General features: G+C 36.4%; 1 long non-coding RNA gene across 6 annotated transcripts; it reads left to right on the top strand.

Annotated features, from left to right (window-relative positions):
• Positions 1-48: 48 nt before the first annotated feature.
• LOC135163138 (uncharacterized) lies at positions 49-20,971 on the top strand. 6 transcript variants are annotated; one of them, XR_010299076.1, is made up of 5 exons: positions 49-278; positions 2,470-3,741; positions 5,151-5,359; positions 15,146-15,327; positions 19,096-20,869. It is a non-coding gene; the product is annotated as an uncharacterized LOC135163138 (long non-coding RNA). The 6 variants fall into 6 exon arrangements; XR_010299072.1 differs by having other exon boundaries at positions 96-278; positions 15,146-18,671; positions 18,836-20,961; XR_010299075.1 differs by having other exon boundaries at positions 96-278; positions 15,146-18,671; positions 19,150-20,960.
• Positions 20,972-21,150: the final 179 nt, after the last annotated feature.

The raw sequence follows: 21,150 nt of genomic DNA, 5'->3' as shown, positions 1-21,150 counted from the left end.
GAACAGTGGCGTAGGGAGTGGGGGGTGGAATGCCGCTGGAGGAAGTTCGGCCGGATGAAATGAAGGGGGAGTCATTCGGGATTCAGCCGTTGAATTTCGAGATCATCAGGAAAGAAGTTGATAATTTTATCGGGAGTACTAATTCTGGAGGAATAGGAGACAAGAGAGATATTTTCGAAGTTTTACGGATAAATTTCAGTCCATTTGAGTGCCTGGAGGGGCAAAAAATGTGATTCATCATTGATTATTTTGAGCGGAAACATTAAACTTTGAGATGGGTAAATAAGTCACTTTTTCCTATATTTTTCGGAAAAAAATTGTTTCCAGGTTGACAACAGTGTTTCGGAATAATGCACCATTTCGGGGACGTAGCACATAAATTATTTATTACTTAGGTGATATGATTTTCTCATGAGTAAGCGTCATTTTCATATTGGATGGGGCATAATATTTATGTCTGTCTGTAGTGACGTTTTAAAATCCCTGGGAGTTCTTTCCAGAGAAATTTATTCAGTATAAAACCTCTTTGCAAAAAGCACATGTTTTAAACATATTCTCTTCGAGCAGGTAACATTCAGAATTATCGAAAATATCTAGAAGGAATATCGAATGATGCGAAATAATTTATTGAATTGTCAATGATGCCAGAAACATATTACGTTAAAAAATACACCATTGTATTGTCTGTTGCCAATTGGCTTCCCTAACCTATAATCAAAACGCCTTCCCAATAAGGGGTAGTAATGCTCCCATAAAGATGGTTGATGTATTCCGTCTGTCTTTCCTGTTTTTCCAGAGTTTAGCCTCCTCCTCGAAGGACAATGACCTCGTAGGATAACTTTTAAAAACTCATTTTTTTTTAAGGATTTTTTCAATTTCTAAATTAGTAACAATGCTAGTCTTAATGATTGAGCATACATTCAACAAGAATTTCTCAATATATATAACCACTTAATTCACATTTTTAGCAACATTCGAAAGTTGTTTGTACGACTTTCATGGCGTCGTTAAGAAGATGGTATTGATTTTCTGGGAAGGAATTGAAAGAGGGGTTGGAGCAGTTGGGGTGCTCTGTACTGACACATAAATACATAACTAAATAAATAGAGAATTTCTTTGTTTTTTGTATTTGATAATGAATATGTGTGAGAAATTAATATATTTTTTCTTCTATCAGTAGCCCATATTTACAATTTTTTTCTTCATTCTGTGGTTTTACTTTCTCTCATTAAAAAAATTCTAAAAAACTTAACGAATGTAATTGGAGACATATTGAGTCAGTCGGATTCTCTGAGGAAAGTGTAACCTTTATACAGATTCGCAACAAGTGAATGAAACGAAGTTAATTTTCCGTTCTTTGCTTTGAGGAAAAACTCAATGAATGTTCAAGGCATAAATATTTGAATGGGATTTATAAGAGTTCATTTATGACGAGATGATCATCTTTATTACTATTTGCAACGCCGGGAGTTGAGGCAGGATGATATATTTTTTATCTCGACACATGATCATAAGGATTTGAGGCAAATGTTTGCGACTTAAATATGAGAATAATATTCTTACGTTCAATTTATGAGGAAATGACTTTTTTTAATGTGGGGAAGAGGAGAAGACAAATAGGTCGTAGTGGGAGGCTCAAGGAAGTTAACAAGTAGCATCCAGATGAATGAACAGAGGAAGAATTTATTCATTTTGTAATTTGAGGAAAAAACTTCCTAATTTGAAGGTTGAAACAATTTTTTTTCTCAAGTATTCCCACGCGAAACTAATTATTTCATTTTCAATAGTAGTAGCTGGCCTTGAATTACGTGGAGTTGTTTTCCAGCAGTGAATGAACAGTTGAATAAATTACTTGTCTTTAATTAGAGGAAAAGTTGTATAGAGAGTTGTAATGAAGAATGATGAACTCAGTGGAATTTCTGAAGTCATTTCTGTCCGGGAATTATCGGTTGATTGAGCAAGAGGTTTTCATTTTTATATTTTGGGTTCAAAAAACAATTCAATGACAAATAAAAATACATTCCAGTGAGGTCATTGCTCACCTTCCTGTGATTTCAACCTATACAATCGAATAGCACAAAAGGAATGACTGGTGAGTTATTCGTTTGAGCAAGTACTCAAAGGCTCATGCTTCATATGATGAGTAACTCTTTGTCCTTGGGCTTACTATCGTGTTAAAAAGTACCGACTTCTGACACGACAGGATTTTTTGAATCTGCAACACTCCTTATCATTAATGTAATTCATGAAAAATTTTAACAGTCTAATTGGTGACATGGAGAACGATGAATTCTGACAAGGTCTCGGGTATTTCCTTTGGAAAGGTTAACATAACAATCTTTCATCACCCTCCACTTGACCAGGCAAATTCTCCAGAAATTCAATTACTTGGCTTATCCTCAGTGCAATTTCCTCACAATTCCATTCAAAGCAAATAACTAAACATTGTAAAGGAATTTATTCTTTCAGAAACATCAGGATGTCCAGTCATCGCCCCGGAAAATGATTCCTATTGTTGTAGAAGCAGGAATCACTGTTGGGAAATTAATCTCTGAATTTGGTGTGAAAAAGCTTCAATATTTTTATAGTAATGACCAAGTAAAATGAAACCTTGGGATTCGTACACCTTGAGTTCCGACTCACACTTCTTATTAAGGGGTTATTCTCATGTGAACGCCTATATTTTACCACTTTTTCGGAATTTTTTTTTTATGCGACAACAAACTTCAATCATGTTGATTTTTCAATATATTTTTATTTGTATTTTGAAATATACGAAAAAATTTTTTTTTTCCGTTTTTTACATTTTTAACATATATTTTTTTTAAGTCAAAGTAGTCCCCAACAAAAAAAGGTATTTCACTGGTCAAGGTGATAGCGGCTGTTCATGTTGTCTGACATAAAAAAATCGAATGGATTATTATTCAGTAGATCTGTGGCTATCGTCCCTACCAAATATAATCAATTTCATTAAAAACAAAAAAAAATATCGAACTTCAAAAAAAAAATCACGAAAATCTCCTTCTTTTTCGTTACAAATCGTTTAAAAAAAATATGAAGATATTGTCGAAAATAAACAATTGTGGTAGGGACGATAACTATAAATGTGTAGAAGAACATATGTAAATTTTAAAGCAATCGGTTGAATACTTTTTCTTGTAGGATCTTGACCGTTTCAGAAAATGATGATTCGAGAAAAACGCGTTTAAAGTTTAAAGCCTGGTAGACAATCGCTTACGACACGTCGGCGACTATGAGCTGTAACTTATCAAATACTATGAATTTCGGTCTGAATTTTTCACAGCATGTTTTCAATAGGTTTTACTGTCAAAATATCAAAAAAAAAAAAAATCGATTTTTTGAAGTGCTCACATGAGAATAACCCCTTAAATTTTACTTCCCTCCGAAATTACCTTGGAAATTTAATTTTTATCAATTTTTCCCGGTAATTATTATTCAATTTTTCCCTCGGTATATAAATGGCTGAACACTGCGCGCGCATCTTCGATTTATGGTTTCATTTTAGATAAGTTTTGTCAATATTATAGTGTTATTGGAATAGATATGAATAGTTCTCCACTAAACCTGAAGCCAAAAAAATTATATGTCCAATATTTCTCTACAAATTTTCAAATGTTAAAACTTGTGTTTTTCAATATTATTATTATGTACGATAAATCTTATATACTTTTATGTTCATGCGACTGATCATTTTTCTCCGAATTACGAATTTAAGAAATGGTGAATGATAGCAATCTTATCAACTTATTAATCTTATCAATAAAGACATATAAAGAAATATTTTTGAAAAGTTGAATACCGTAAAATAAAACCATCTAAGCTAAGCTAAAATTAGAATTTTTATTCCCTGGATGTGGCATGGTTTGATGGCATAGGTCTATGACAGAAAATGTTTCACTAATTTTTATGAATTCTCAAGCTGTTGAAAATTGAAGTGCGTGTAATATTTAATTTTTAAAATCAATCTGGAAATTCATTTATCATTCAATACAAAGAGTTTAATTTTTTTTTCTTTGTAAAATGCGTCAGAAACTTTATAAATGTCAATTTTTACAGAAATTTCAAGGGAAGTCTAATATAACGCTCCCCAGCTTCTCTAAAAAAACATATAACATCAATGTCCGATATATTTTTAAAAATGCTGCAATCACGTAAAGGGGAAATGCTCTTGTGTTTGCAAAAGAATTTATATTGGGGTTTAAATTTCGAAGCCATCACTGCTATTTGTGTTCACCGCTTCTTCCCCAACCCATGTTATTTTTTTAATTCACTGAATCGCAATTCCAATTTTCGGAAGGATTTACTACCATCAATATTCGCGCGAGAAGAATAATTTATTATTAGGCATGAGTCCTCAACTGTCTTACGCGGCAGCATTGTTCCGTCTTTGGTATGACGTGGGTGTATTCATCAATTTTTATCAATAGTTTCTTATGAAACGAGATGTTATTTTAATGTCTTCTCGTGGTCTGAAGTAAATCATTTCATTTCTAAGAATGTTCTGTTATTTCTAGGTGTGCTGAATATTAAAAGAGTACATCTACAGAATTTTCTCCAACACTTTCGCACGACTAAAATCCTCCTCTCGAAAAATATATAATCCCAATAAAAATTTTTATTTTTAATTTAAATTTCAAGATTGTTATTCGACGTAACTACCCATACGCTGTGCACTTACAGTCTCCATTTACGTTATCATTCGTTAGGATTTTCTGTTATTTTCCACTTGTGTGCACGATTTTTAATAGAACAAGTGATAAGGGTTTCAAATTTGTTTCGTTAATGATAGCGGCTATTTAATTGAAGTGGTTGCTACGTGGCCATAGGGTGTTGTACATATTTTGACGATCTCATAAGAGTAATGTCAATTTCAATTTATATCGAATTAATTTGGTGAGATCGTCAAAAGCTCATAAAACATTTAATTTCCACTTAAACAGGTAAAATAAACGAATACACAACACAATATGACATCAATGAGTTTGTTTACACCAGAATTTCAAGTCATTTAGGACTGCGCACGAGACCGACGAGAGTTCACGACCTCGTCTGGCTCTAAAATAACGTGGAATGCGTTGATTGGTAAAATGAAATTTTTTTAATACATTTTTTTCTGGTATTTTCCACAGGCGGGGGCTGACGACATCACCATTTTTGAGACTCCACCGGCTTTCCGGAAACCTCAAGGGTCGAATGGCTGACGCAACAAAATTGTAAGAATTGAAAAAGGGAACCATCTATCACAATCCTCGTGAGAGTTACCTGTCGCAAGCTTTCTATCTCATGACAGTCAAACGTCACGTACGTGACAGCCTTGTAAAGGAGGAATTTTACTAGGGTAAGAGACGCTTTATTGATCAATGGTCCATTCCCCACCCATATGGCGCCTGTGACGTTCGATCGTCGTATCTGTTACCTTGACCGACGTCTGACCCTTACCTCCCCAGACCCTTGCGAAGTATGGTTCTTGTCACGTTGGGCATTTCCGAACTATAACGTAAATCCGATCTTTGTTGTTTACGTATTTTTAGAAGAACCTGACAAATATTTTTTTCACGGGGCTATCAGATAGATAATCTTATCCATGACTAAGTGCACGTATGTTTAGGGCACCGGTTTTCGAATCAAGGCATCCTTTCCGGTCAAAATATCACACGTCTCGAATTTTCCACCTTTCCCTGTATCAAATTGGAAGGGACTGTCGATTTAAAATTAAAACATCCAAAGTTTCATCGAAGAATACCCCAACTAATGTGGGAATGAAAATCGATGGTAAAATTGGGGCCTCATTAACCGGAAGGTCGACAATAGAATCACTCTCACCCTATACCTGCATGGGTTCCCAATGGCTTCCTATCCTAATCCTTTATTCTTTAAAAGGGTGAATGCGGTTCAGTAGACAATTCAGAATCCCATTCATAGGGTTCGATATGACAGCCACTGGAATCCGGAAATGGACTCGGAAAATACTTATTATTGCATTCTTATTCTTATTCTTATCTTAACCCCCCCCCCCCCTCTTCCCCCTAATTATCACCTTCTTGGGGCACGGGTAATGACTGTTCCACAGGTCCTAGTAGACAATCTTGACCAAACTCCGAATAATTCGAAGTTAATAGGCCCATTGATTTTTCCATGGGAGTTATCAGTTATGGAAACTCCCATGGACAATTTTTTTCTTTCAACCGTCGCTTTCGCTTGCGCTCAAAGAATGACATTTAATAAAATAAACATAACGTAACATAACAAATATATAATAGAATTTCACTAGTTGATAAATTAATTCAGAATTTGAACGTTTAAATGATAATTAAGGTAGGGATTCTCGATGACATTAATTTGAAATAATTTGCAATTGATAATTGTGCGCATGTCTGATTTTGACCGAGAAAATAGTTGGCGAGGAAGCCCTGAAGGTTCCATAAATGGAAGTTTCACCCTAATTTTTTAATGCTATATATCACTATTCCACCTACGCCATTGCATGCACCGTATCCCCCACCAGCGCATGCGCCCCTGCCTAATCCACTACTACTGCATATATGTCTGACTAGAATTGGACACTAGATATTGTAGTGTGGTGTGGGTATACGTGGGGCACCAAAGCCGACACCACGTCAACGTAGATTTGCCAGGCCACTACGCCTCGACACGTTCGTGCTGATCGTGCTTACGTGGTCGATGCCTCACAATTGATAACGGCAGATGTTAGGAAATTTTATGAATAGGATTGTCGAGTGAAAAATGATGTAGAAATGTGGGAAAATCAGTTCTTGTTCCTGAAACGCTCTTCAGGAAAATTCGAATTCCTCTGATGGGCTCAACCGATAGAGGAGATAAGAAAGAAGGGGAGATATCCCCGACTTCCTGCAGATTCCATTTCCGTCATCTCCATACAATGAACAATGCGCGATTAATTAATTCGTCGAAGGAGATAATTTCTTTTTTCAAACACAACTGATCAATTGAATGAGACGTTAACATGATCTCTCCATCTTATAATTATTGGTAATTTATGTAATGAAACGAGTTTATTTCCTTACTTGCGCTCTTCGATTATTCTAGTGATAATATATTGTATCGATTTTACCGAACTCTCCACAGGATTAATGAACATTGCCATTTTCCATCGAGCAGAGTCGACAGTATTTGAGACGAAACTCATCTACATGAGCACCGGAAATTTAAACTACAGTTGATACCGTACTTCGTATTTCCGGGGAATGCAATGAAGACGTCACGAAAAACACGAAGGATTAATACATCATCAGGATGACGTAGCACAGGGGTGTCATTTTTCTCGTTATTGAGTTATTCTTATTTTCCTCTCATACACTTTTTCAGGTATGAGTATGCAGAGAAATGTCAACAAGTCTAGTCAGCGGATGTCCAGCCAATGACGTATGCAATACAAAGGAAACGCTGGTAGTTAGATTTTCTCAACAATTACATGGAACATAAAAAATCCCCGCAGGATGTGATAAGAGTGATTGGGGAAATACTTGAGAGATTGATGAATGATCGACCTTTCCCCTTGTTTTTTTATTTCCTTGGTGAGGAGTGTCTGGAGACAGACATGTGTAACCGGTGACGTTTGCGATCAGGGAGAGTTGAAGAAGATTGAGAATATTCGGAGCAAGTCTCATTGTTAATGTTTAGACATTGATTAGATATTGATGGATCGGATGAATCATTTTCGTCGATGAGTTGAGGGCTATTATCGTCGATGTACGAATTATCAATGTGCTGGAATAAGATGTTGCCTCCTTAGGTGATTTTTACATAAAATCACAGCCGAATCGTAGAATTGTTTAGTGGAAATGTCTACAGGGAGGAAAACAATTTATCTGAATATGGGAAGAAGATTAATAGACATTTGTTTCTGCATTTGTTTTTAAATTATCGCTGTAGAATAAATCTCATTGATTCTTTGCCACAGCATTATGCAAGATGACGCAATCTAATCAGGATTTTCTCTCGTTTCTATTCATTTTGGACTCGAATGAAAAACCAATTTGTCAAAAACGATTAGACGTTGTACCACGTCATGCTTCTGCATCACAAATGGATTTCCGTGACCTGCTTTTTTAAACAAATTTGAACTTAATGACTTCTTCCTCGAACTGAATAATTACAATTGGATTAGAATGATTATTGAAGAGTTATTGTTGATATTATTCCTACTTGGTAGTTTTTTGCCATTTCCTGCGGAACCATTGATGAGATTGAGCCAAAAAATATACCGTTTTTTAGTATTGTTATTATTTAATGATTCCCAAAGTTCCATCGCCAGGGGAGAAGTGTGAATCCCCGAAACATGGGATTATTTTTTAATGCAATAAACGGTATAGAATACACGTGAATAATTTATGGACCTAAAGGTTAATCGATCAATGTTCAATTTGTGGAACATTTGCAAAGTTTTCAGAAAAATTTTCCGCGCTCGTATTGAAATTTACTATTTTACTCGCTCCTTACTTATTCAACTTGGAATTGATTGTGTAAAATATGCAGCCGGTTTGTGATTGGGATGTTGACGAGGACAATCTAAAAAAAGAAAAATTAAATATAATTTTCAAATACCAGAACTGACGTCAAAGACGATTGAAAAATGTATATTCAATTAATAATGAACGACTTTATCCCAGAATATTGACGAAAAAATATGTCCCGGTGGTCAGGAATACCTGTGCTCCATTCACCCAATATGTTTATCATCTTTTGAAACCCTAAAATTTCGTAATTGGCAATCAGCGTCCCCCCAAACCGATAAAATTGCCGAAAATATAATCGTCTGTACGAAAATACCAGCATTCCGCGGTTTCATGTACACGTAAGTGTGGATTGCGTAGGCAAAAATTTTTTCCCCGAGTTGCGAGTCCCAAGAGTGAAGAAGGTTTCCAAATCACGAACGGTTAGTCAACGGTTTTTTATTAGACGCCAATTTTATATCTCACCCCTCCGAGGATTTTATTTAAAACTCGACGGTGTGGGCGAAATCTGCATGAATATATCACGATACTACAATTCCTACAGAATATATAACGTTCGTTTCTTTTGTTTGGTTTGACGATATGATGAAATTTCAATGTACACTTTACTGAAAGCAGATAATTCAATATCAGTGTTGATTAGAGCGATTCATTTACGTGGCACGCAATTTTGGTAGTATACGTGACTCGGAGCATGATTTCTGGTGGTTTTTACGCGCCAATGGGAAGGTCGAGAGTGATAGAGCACAGTGCAATGCCTCCATTGTATTGTACTGAGCTTTAACAAGTATTTTGGATTCATTGTGACGTCATTCAGGTAGAATTTGTCGGATGAAACATCGGGTTTAGTCACTTTACATTCATGCGGTTGAATTTTAACGCGTTATTCCCGCAGGTTCCGGTGACAAACATCCTGTCTTGTTTGATGGAAATATGACTGGGGGTGGATGGAAAAAATGAAATATTTTTCGTGATAAAACTGCAGTTAAATGACACAAACCAATGAGCAATTTTTTCTATTTTTTGATTGCGTATCTAGTTTGTAGAAAGTGAGTAACGGGAGGGCATGGTATAAATTTAGTATTCTCAAACGTTATTAACATTGTCTCATTATCAAGCTGATACCGTACATAATATGTTGACCCCTCATACCCGGCGTTCACAATGCAGATAAAGCAACGTTTCAATGCCTGGTTCTCCTTACAACTGAATATTTTTTTATAATTTCATAAATTTGTATGAGGACTAATCACGAATCTTGGTTTTTCGATTTTCGGGTCATTTCACAAGCATCTGTTTCGAAAAGATTCTTTTGTCAAGATTTATTCCCAATTTGCCAAATCATAATTTTCCAGTGTTATTTCACAACTCTAATATCGTTTCACCTGAATTTTGGAAGTGGTAAAGAGATGAAAAAAAAATTTTCTCGTGAAAGAAATCATGTGTCATTGAACCGACCGTGTAAAGGAGCCTTCGCCTGCCCTCGAGGCGAAATATATTTTTTTTTTCTCCCTGTGAACATATACAATTTGCGCAATGTAAAATTGATGTTGCGATTTGGAAACTGGCCGGCTTGAAACCGGCTTTGCTCACCTCGAGACTGTATATCGAGGGAGGGAAGCATTACCGTGACACAAGTACAACTATACGGGTATATTTCATGGGTCTTTTTACAAAAGATCCCGAGTCAGCTCAGATGTGTACACGATCCCTTGGCGATGGTGTCACACAGGGGTCTGACGAAACATTAAATGAGCGTTAACTCGACTCGTTTTTTTTTTTGTCTTTGAGAAACGTGCGTGTGTTACCGAAGCTCCTCCAAAACTGTGTCATGCGGCATCAAATATGTATATTCCGGTGTTTAAGACGGGGAGGCGACGTCTAATAGAATCATCCAGCGCAGGGTAAATCAATTGTGTAAGAGAATGGCGTTATTTCAGAATAATTTTTGCAGTTGAAATATTATGAGAGATGTCTAACGAAATAGCCGGCGACGAAAGTATTGACAAATTTCATGTAATGTATTCCAGTCGTCCTTGAAATAATTGCATAAATGTTGGCAATAAATTGGTTATTTTGCATACTTTGCTGATTTTTCTTTCATTTTGAAAATATGCGTTCTGGTAGGGAGAAGGAAATAGGATAAATTCACGTGAAATATGGTCATATGGTTGTTTATAAATCCTGAATAATTGACGTGCCAACACCAGACATTTTATTCTGATCAAAATCCAAGAAAATTTCTCGTAGCACTCACCAAAATTTGGTTTAATTTCGTATTTTAAATATAAACACTTTCCTGCATGGCTGAGTTGTTTTTGCTGTCTGTAAGTGTTGTAAAGATATAAAGTTTGGTCATATTTCAGACCATTCAGAAGTCCACCAGCTCTATAGTGATGGGGGAAAAACAAGACATCACTCAGCGGCATACTCTGTCAAGTGGCGTGCTGTCACATGTCCACATGCTCACGAAATTTTCTTGTTGATGCTTTTAGAAAGATTGTTCCCACTAGTCGACCTGAATGGTGCAATTCTTCACGAGATGAAGAAAAAACCAAATTAACGATCATTAATTAATCATATCGAAGTGGCGTTTCACGAAACTAATTTGGAGTTGTTATTGCCTGTTTTTTTTATTTAAAAAAAAACGTCTGTAGCCAAAAAAATATTAACCAGGATCGTAATCAGTTTCGTGAATAAATATTGTAGAAAACTATTTTTCTGTGGCAAGTTCTCATGAGAAACTGGACTTTTTCCTGAAAGTTGACTGAAAAGTGCGTAACTGTTGGGTAATTTTTAGCGAATATTGTTTTGACTGGCTGATTATTGGCAGTGTAAAAATACATAAAGGGGCCGAGAATCATGTTAAACCCCGCCATTGTGTCTCGTAACTGTAAAATACCACTCAATCTTTCGCACGTATTGAATTGAACTCCAAACATTTTGATGCCCTCTCTATTTATTGTTGTCGTTGCGACAAAGATTCATTCATTGTTTTTTAACGCGTAAACACTTTTGTTCAGTCTTCTCACTCATTCTTTATTATCATCAGAGGTCAGTGACAAATGCAGTGAATCGGCAACGCTTCAAATAAAGTATCTGATGAATGCTCCGGCAGTTACAGTAAACACCATTGTTAAACAGCACGTTTACCAAGCGTGGAAAAGATATGAGCGTGAGCTTTGACGCGTTACTCAACATTGTATCCGAACGGTTTTGAGACAAAAATTGATTGAGAAATTTTCAGTGGCGATATCCCGGGTATCGATTCAACTTGGCGATAATCCTCGGGCGATCGCGAATGAGCGAAGGCGGGTAAGTATCCACCGATAACTCGACCGCATTCCTCATTGGTGGTGTAACGCCTTTGAAAGAATTGCAGTTTCCAGAAGTAATATGATAATATTGTTTTCTAGACAAGTGCAATTATTCCAAGCATTTGTACGTTCATTACGTGAAAAAGAATAACGGTTTCACCATGTGAAATCAAAGCCGAGGGTGAAATAACACTTGATTAAGTAAAAATCCGTATTTTTTCACTTAAAAATATATGGAAATCAAACAACGCAATCATGGTTGCTTCAAAATTTTTAGTTACCGATTAGCATTCGTGTCAATATGTTAATTGAAAATTGAGGAATTAATAAGGATATTGAGGAATGAACGGAGCACTTGGTTTTTAATTTAATTGAGTCAGAGCGATATTCGTCATTGATGTGCACGTGACATCGATGATATCTTCGAATACAAAATTTTTGCGTAAGAAATCGAACGATTTTTTTTTTCGTAGAAAATTGTATGAATTATAAGAAAGAATTTGATGTTTTTTTCATTCCATTTTTAAACTCAACATTGGACATCTCCAGACGAAATGCGTTCTTGTAGTCAAATATATTTCTATGAATGCTTGACAATGTTTAAAATCTATCAATAAAAATTAGGTATAAAATTTTGCGGAACTGTCGCTTGAATATTGCCATCGCGTTTTGCAACATACATCTGAATGGCCTGTGAAAAATAACGATATCGTCACACAAATTTACCGAGTTGATTTCGTAATCGGTGCACCAACTGTAAGTTCCGGAATTCGTATTAAATATTTATCTTCGTGAAGTGACAAAAGAGTGAAAAAGCGATAAACATTCGATTGGTTTGAGATTGACTTCTCACGTCCGAATGTTTATCAAATGAAATGGAAAAAAGTGAGGCGCCTATACCTCGTCCATTCACCGTGACATCCGTTGGAACTACTCTCTCCTCGTTTCTCCCTCTCTCTCTCCGTCGCTATTTGTATAGACTTTCATGGATTACGGGCTTAGATGAGATATCCCACCGGTGACATTAACATCCGGCATAAAAAGCTCGGTTCATTAGTGGTATTCGCTGAATTTTTCAACTAATCCCCAGCCTCAACCCATCCACTATATTTATTCCCCATTTTCGTCTCTTTTCCATAAAAATGTTGACACCAGTGACGCACCAAAATTGTTAATTTGCGTCTCCCGACGCCCAATTGACAAAATTCATTATACCGTCGCGTCGCGAATCCTTGGAATCTTGAGGAAAATGTTAGGAGGGTAACGCACGAGTGACTTTGTGCCTGATATTGGCGAACACACTAAACTACTCTGAACTCGAGACAAGACACGGTCACCTATTACCTGAACAGCCATAACCGGACGGTGAAAACTTTTATCTCAACGAATAGCAAATTCACATAAGTTTTCATCATGTGATGTTGTTTATCGGAACGAGTATTTAAGGGTTTTCAGCAAGTGATTTGTGAAACACAACTTTCACGAGACTGACAGGCTCGAAGTTAGTGAGGAAGCAATGAAATCGTTGGCTTTGCTCTTGAGCAAGAATTTAATGTGATAAACGAAGACTAGAACTACTAAAACATTAAATGAATTTTTGATGAGTCAGTTTGTACGCTATGGTAAGGTGAATGTAACTATGGAATTTTAATTCTGTTGCTGACTGAACTTTTGGTTTACTTTTCAGTGCATATTTTGAAACTGAGGGGCAGCTGAAGGGACTGTAATTAGCAAATTTATATTGCCCTAGAACTTGATCGATCATGTTAATTATAACTATAAGTGAAGTCCTCCCATAATCATTAACATAAAAACCTTCTCCCCAAGCGGGGGGCCACGTTACCCTTGGACAAGGTCCCTCAAATTCAGTCATTAATAATCATCGCTAAGATGACGATAATTACCTCATAATCACTAGAATAGGAGAACTCAATTTAGAACAGCCATTTCCCCCAGAAAAAAAATTGAAAACTTCACAAAGTCTTCTCGCTCCGATTCTTCATTTAACCCCCCGGAATTTATCATGACGAGCGTCTTTATGATTCACCGACCGCTAACTGTTGCTCTGAAAATTTCTCCCTCACTTAATTAACGGAAGGTTCTATATAACAGTTCCAAAGAAAATTCCGCATCCTGTTCTGTTCTCAGCCGACCAGAAATCCCTCTTTTCCATCTTGAAAACCTAATTTCGTCTAAACCATTCACAATTAGTCATCCATTGGACGGTTTATATTGGTGTACGCCCACACCACTGTCGGTGTGCAGCAGAGGAGGTGCAAAAGTTCAGCGGGAAAGTTCGGAGGATCATAAATCTAAGGTCACCAGTCGTCTTCCCCCAAAAGACGGGGGTAATTACACCGCCACGCGTTCGCGTTTATGCGCACATCGATGCTTTGGTCTTATCTGTGGGGGGGGGGAGGGGGTGATATCCTCGACATACCCCGTTGGTGAATGAGCAGAGGGATCGACAATGAAAGGAGAAAGGTTGAAGTAACGTTTGAGGTCGTTGATTTGACCTCCTACACTGACGGCCTCCTTTAATGCCCTTAAGGTCCTTCCAGTCCAGTAACTTTGATGCAGTCCTGCACACAATTAAAATTGCAAACAATAAAAATTCTAGTTTACCTATTATTTCAATTTCAAAAAATTCCCACAGTGGACGATTGATACTCTGATGGAGATACGCACATTGCTATGAACACTTTATGTCACTTGTTCTCATCTGAGTTAATACCTTGTGATTCATGCAAGTAGTTATCATCCGTTATTTCTAGTCCGTGAAGGGGTGAGTTATAACTCATATGAGATTCCCACTGTATTCGATTATGGGATTGAAAATTAAAATCATATCGAGTAAAAAGGGAAATAATTATTTGTACATTTTTCTGCTATTTCTCTATATTTTTAAAACATTTGGTCAACAAGGATGCTCATGCGAATTCGTAAAAAAGTCAACAGAATTTTTTGGCATGTGTTAAACAACAAGACATCTAAATGAAAATCGTTGAGCGTTAAATTCGGAGATAGAGTAATTGCACATATTCTCGCACGATGACCAATAATGAGACCAAAAGTTGAGCACAATACTTTCATCCGAGCAAATTGGAAAGTTCACCTGCAAGTTTTGCAATCCAAAAGCTAATCACTTAGACTCCATTATCTAATTTATTTCACTTATTTCATTCATTTTATTTATTAGAGAGATAAGATATAAAATGTTAAGTATATTCGACTCGATGAAAAGTTTAATGAACACATTGACACTTGAATTTCTAATTTTATTAATAATAATTCATGGAATTATCCATATTTCAGGCACTTACTGACGTATCCATAATCATTAGCATTAAACTGGATGACTCACATTGCTATAATAAGCCTGATCGAAGCCACCAGCGGTGGCACGAGGACAAGCGCTGTGTCGAAACAAATTTTCGGTCCTATTATGGGGCTTTCCTCATTCCGTTAATGACAACGGTGTGTGTGACAGGATACAGGTGAGTTTAGTCACAGGGTGATATTTCACAGTGCTTTTTAGCGAGAGAATTTAATTACTTCATGAGAAAAATTTCATATTAAACTGATTAATATAAAAACTTATTCCTCTAAGAATAAGCTTTTTTCAATAATTAATATCAACGTATGCGATCAATTAAAATTAAAATTAAAGCTTTTTGTAAAGCTCTGAACCCACGAGGTTAAACACTTTGATCTTTTCGTAAAGGTTTATGTATGACTCGAGTAATTGTTCTGTAAAAAAGATTTTCAAAGATTTCCTCATATTATCATTACGAAGATAATTGAACAATTAACAAAACATTGGTTTGAACAATGTGAAATATTTATGCAATCATGTCGGTAATTAGCAGCGTTACGAGAAAATCCTAAAGAGACGTTTTGTGTAATCGAGGGAATTCTCGGTAAAATATTTTCTGCCATTTTCCCCGATTTTTCCTAGATCGTCTGTGCCTACATAATATTCTAGCATACAATAAATTCGCAGCCTTTCCTTTGGCCTGGGATCCACGCACATCCGACTAAATGGATTTCAATGAGATTTTTACTGTCAATTAGATTAGAATCTGTGTTCTAACATCAGTTATAAATTATTGCGCTAAGTTACATGTGAGGAAAGGTGCTCTCAGTGCTATTCCGAAAGAGTAATTAATTGAATTGAATTTAGGCCGACTCGATATATTTTTAAAATCTAAATTTTTCCATTTGGGGTATAATTTATTGCAAAGGGAGAGGGAGAGGTATTGCAAAAGAAAGAAATGAGCAATGGCTATTACGTGACAGAAAGAAATCATATAGAAAACCCCCATTTAGCAACCTATTGCCCATTCATTAGCAAATTATTAGCAAAAACAACTATACTATTCACAGAAATGAGCAATTGCCAGTTATTTGATTAGATGGCAGTTAATTTAATGAAAAAATATGATATACCCGGGTAATGATGAATTGATGATGCTGATGTTCTCAGTCAATCAAATACTTGACTAAAATTCTCAAAAGTTGTCATTGAACCCTCAGCCCATTATTTCCAATTCTCTCTCCTCCGATCTTCGCCTACGATTGCCTCAAGTCTCCACTTGGCGCAACATCAGCAGATCGCCTGCATATCCCCAGTGCTGTTGTGGCGCAATGTACCACCGCGAGGTGAGGTTTCGTCGTCTCACCTCGACCGTTTCTCTCCCCGGACATTTCCTGACATTGCATTCACGTTGGATTTCATTCTTAACTGCGAAATACGAGAAAATAAAAATGAGAAAATTTTTTTTTCTCACTCATTTCAATCGCCCTCTCGCGCTCTGATGTCCCTGAGAGCTGGAGACGTAAAAAAGGTTCGAAAACTTGACACCGAGTGTGTGTATTATGAGGAGAATATTTCGCAATAGGATCAGCCATGTATTAGTCTTCGTTTCGCTTCTCATTTTTATGTATTGCTTCATTTTTTTTTTTACTTCTCTTTGTCCTCTTTATTCTTAATTTTGTCGTCTCTCTTTCTCTCTGTCAAAGACCCTGCGGAGGCCCCCGAGCGACGTATAGACCCGAGTACGCAATGGAAATGAGGCAATCGTACGCGACTTTTGCACGATATCGACATGCGATATGAACTCGATTTCGTTGAGAAAATGTGGAATTGTAATGAACTGAGGGTTATTTTAATAAATTCATGTCTGACAGATAATCGATTCAGAGTATTTGGTACTAGTGGGTGAATTTATTTGTATTGCGACATTCAAAATTGACTGAAAGGCGAAAAGCGAATTTCTCCATTTCTTTGTGTTACGCAGAACGATTTTTTTTAATTCAAGGGATTTCTGAAGATGCTCTCGCAAAAAGTTCATATAGCGTTACTGAGTCAACGTGAGGCCTGATGAGTGCGGTAATGAAATAGTAGAAAGGGAACAGTTCAAGGAATTAATTCGAAATATACTGTTGGGGCATAATATTTGAAGATATGATGTTCCAACTGAAATATCTTCAAAAGTGAGAGGCCGAGAAGTATTGGTTGATTGAGATGTTTTTATAGGAAATTCCGTATTCTAGAAAAAGAATTCCTGATGTTCTTCGTTAAACCCACTTGTTTTGCTTCTCCAAGCAATTACGACACGATCTCTATTTCAACTCCAACCGGACTTTTTAATGATTTTTTCAATGCCCCTGAAAATTAAAGGTTCAACGAACCTCGTTAAGTCGAGTATGGATATTTCAGAATCTTAATGAGAAAATTATTGGAGTCGAATTAGAAGTCCCCACTTCACATTCTCCTGTGAACTCCCCATTTCCACAGATAATTGAGCCTGCAGGCTTATTGAAAGGTATATTGAGGTAGACCATGTTAAGTGAATCAAGGGGGGACCCTCACCCTCGTCGAAATTGATCTCGATTTTCCTGATTTTTAAAGCAGTTTGTTTTGGAGATGTGGATTTATCTTTATGTCTAGAATTATTTCTTTCATTTTATTAAAAAAAGGGCTAATAAAAATAGAGTGAGAAATTTATTTTTATAAAAATTCTGAAAATCCCAGATGGAAAGGCATATTTTACCAAAAATTTCTCCCTATGGGGAACCCAATTACAGAAGATTGACTTATTTCACATACGATTCCTGGTAGAGTGATTAAAAACAAGTTTTTGAGGGAATAAATATCTTTACAAAAAGGGAAGGACTAAAAATATTGGCTGGGCTTTTCAGCAGAGAATCTGATGGACTTAAGAAGTTTTAGAAATATCTATTGTTAATCTGTTATGGTTTCTAGGAAATGTTGGCTAATGCACCCCATTAGATAAGCGGATCAAGCCTAAACCGATGTTCTATTCTACAAAATGTCCTTGATTTATAATTTTACAAGTCATGTAGACTTTATGTTAAGTCGTTCGAGGAGTCAATTCAAAGTAGTTGCAATAATTCACCTATCATGTATTTTCTTGGCGACCCAGTTACACGCATTCGAGTCTCAACCTCACAAACAGCAAAGTGATAATTTTAAAAAATGGGAGAATTGAAATATTGTGACCATCGGTTTATCTCTGTCAAGGTTGTTTGCTGACAAAAAATTACCATTCCGTTTCATTGACAACGAAACGTGGAATAGATTTTGTAACCGCTTAAATTCAGCGTCAACAGGAAGACCCAGAGAGGAAAACCGTACGATAAACCGCGAATTAACAGTCAAACTGTTGTGATAAGTGGCAGAAGTTCAACTTAAAAAAAATATATCCTGAAATAACGATTTCGTACGCGAGTCACCGACAAAAAAAAAGAAAAAAAAATGTTCAATGCGCGACCATGAAAACTTTTTTACCTCTTATGATTACAGGACGATATGAAGGTGAGTTAAGGATAATTGATTACCATTTTCAATCATTAAATCTCCCAATTATGAATCATTGCTCACATTTATAAAAAATTTTGTCTCAATTTTTTGCCGAGTATTATATTGCAAATTTAAATAAATTACGGAATTCTTATCTTCGAATTTTCCTGCATTTTCAGTGAAAACTGAATTTTCGCTTGGTTAATTTCGAAATCGTCTCCAGGGCCACTGTCCTCACAGTTCAAGAATGAATTTACCAGATTTGTCTAGCTTTCCATTTATTTCTAAAGCAAAACAGAGCGGAAATTTCGAGTTCTGTTTCATCTTTTTGCGAATTTCTGAATTTTCAAAGTCAAGATCTTCTATATCTTTAGTAAAATTGCGACACGTTAAAGCTTTCCGGACTTTGCTGGAAATAATTCAGACCTTGTTCTCCCAGAACTGTATGCTTCAGCACCGCCATTAAAAAGTCGATCGATTGTGGCAATTATAGTTTAAATCTGAAGAAACAGCCCGAAAATAAAATTTACACGACCGGATGTTACAACACATACATTGATGATATTGGAACACATAACAGTTGTGGGTATCAAGAAAGAGGCGAGGAGAATTGCGTCACGTTGGCAGACACTGAGAGACCAAGCCAAGGACTGAAATCGATTCGATCATCCGCAAAAACGAAGGCCTGTGATAAAATAATCGGCAAATTGAACGATACACGAAAAAGGGACAGGTATAAATATTCCACCGAGGTCGAATACTCCTCAATTTTGAATTTCCACATCGCTGAAACTGAACCATTATATTATTCATTTTTCTCGTCGTTTTGAGTCTACTTAAATAGCCTTACGCAAATGTAAACACGTCAAACACGAGTGAGAGACATCACGTGACTATAATTAAACGGCTTCACAACGGAGCGCAACGTTATCGAAACATATATTGCGTCTAACTGAGCGCGATAAGTCCACATGGAGATTGGAGAGGAAAGAGAACAATTGGATGAGGACATCTGATTGAGAGAGGGATATTCCCACGAATTTTGTAATAATTTATCTGAATTTTAGGGGAGGTGGAAGCCGAGAAACGAAATAAAGAATCGGAAGATTATTTTTTCCCATGTTAAACGAATGTGAAAAATCAATCGAAATTATTCCCTCTAGCAATATCTGACAAAAATTATTTGTTGTTCTCACTGTATCGACTTACGAAATATTAAGAAATTGAGAATATTGATGGATAATTAATTCAACAAAAATTACCTAATTATTCACCAATAAAATTATTCGTTCCCATACGATTCTGTCTATCTCTCATACCTCACACAATCACACGATGAAAACGAATTGATTTCTATGAGTCTATGATTTCAAAAATGTATCAACATAGAGAGAGATGTTGAGTCTAGACATAAACATAAGCCATGAGGTCATGTGGCAAAGGAACTAGGGATCCTTTGTCACATTATGACAATTTTTTTTTTGGCCTCGACCACTTTCAGTCTGCTGTGTAAGTCGTAGTGAACAGACATTTCTTCCTCGTGCCATTTTCAATAAACTTAAATTAACGTATTAAATCCACAGTGTTCAAAGTTATTTATCTGTCCCCCAATATTCCATTATTATGAAAAAACCCCTCAGGAATTTCATCAAAACCCCTCGTTAAAAGGGGGTGGGGGAAGGGGGTCGAATAGGTAGACGGAAATAGTTCCACCCTTTCCAAACCTAAAATTTAATTCCATTCAAATTATCATGATTATAAAAATCTTGGGATTAATCCGTTTATAACCCCATAACCAGAACTGTCGGTATTGGTAAAGGCCAGAGAATTTAACCACGGTTACAATCCCCCTTAATTCCTTCCTCCTTTAATATTTTTCTGGCCGAGATGATTCGAAGGGGCTTGAGAAGATCACAAACATCCCGGAAGTCTCGTCATCCGTTTTGATTCTACATACTCCGACATCCGGTGAATTGCTCAGACCAGCTTTTTTTCTTACGTATTCAATAGCTCTCGAGTCAATTTCCAACCGTCATTGTCAATGTATTTCCGCTTCCTGGGGACTGAGGAAACTGGAAAATGGGATGGAATAAACTTCGAGCAATAATCGTAAAAATATGCAACCCAGAGGAAAACCAAGGTGAGGAAAGATCTTTTACAACCTTGTAAATAAAGATATCTGGGGGGGTACCGGGGGTCTTTGGTCAAAAGGGGGAGCGGATCAGACAGCCCAAATGGATTTATGTGGCCTAAGAACTGCAGTTGTATGATGCGAGATGGAACAGAACATTTGCGAATTTCACGAACGATGGAGCATTAGGCCGGATTACTAATGACAGAATGTCAATGGAATCTCTCCTCTCTTTTTTTATGAAAATTCGAGTGCAATTACTGAAAAATCTAATGCTTTTAACGCATTATTGCCGATGTCTTCCCACAGAAAGAAAAATTTCCTGAAAATTTTATTACCAGCCTGTTCTGTAATCTGCCAGTG

Source organism: Diachasmimorpha longicaudata, chromosome 5 (genome assembly GCF_034640455.1).
Source record: "Diachasmimorpha longicaudata isolate KC_UGA_2023 chromosome 5, iyDiaLong2, whole genome shotgun sequence".
NCBI classification, from domain to species: domain Eukaryota; kingdom Metazoa; phylum Arthropoda; class Insecta; order Hymenoptera; family Braconidae; genus Diachasmimorpha; species Diachasmimorpha longicaudata.
The sequence above is the reverse complement of the archived record's forward strand: the minus strand, read 5'-3'. Positions and strand labels throughout refer to the sequence as shown.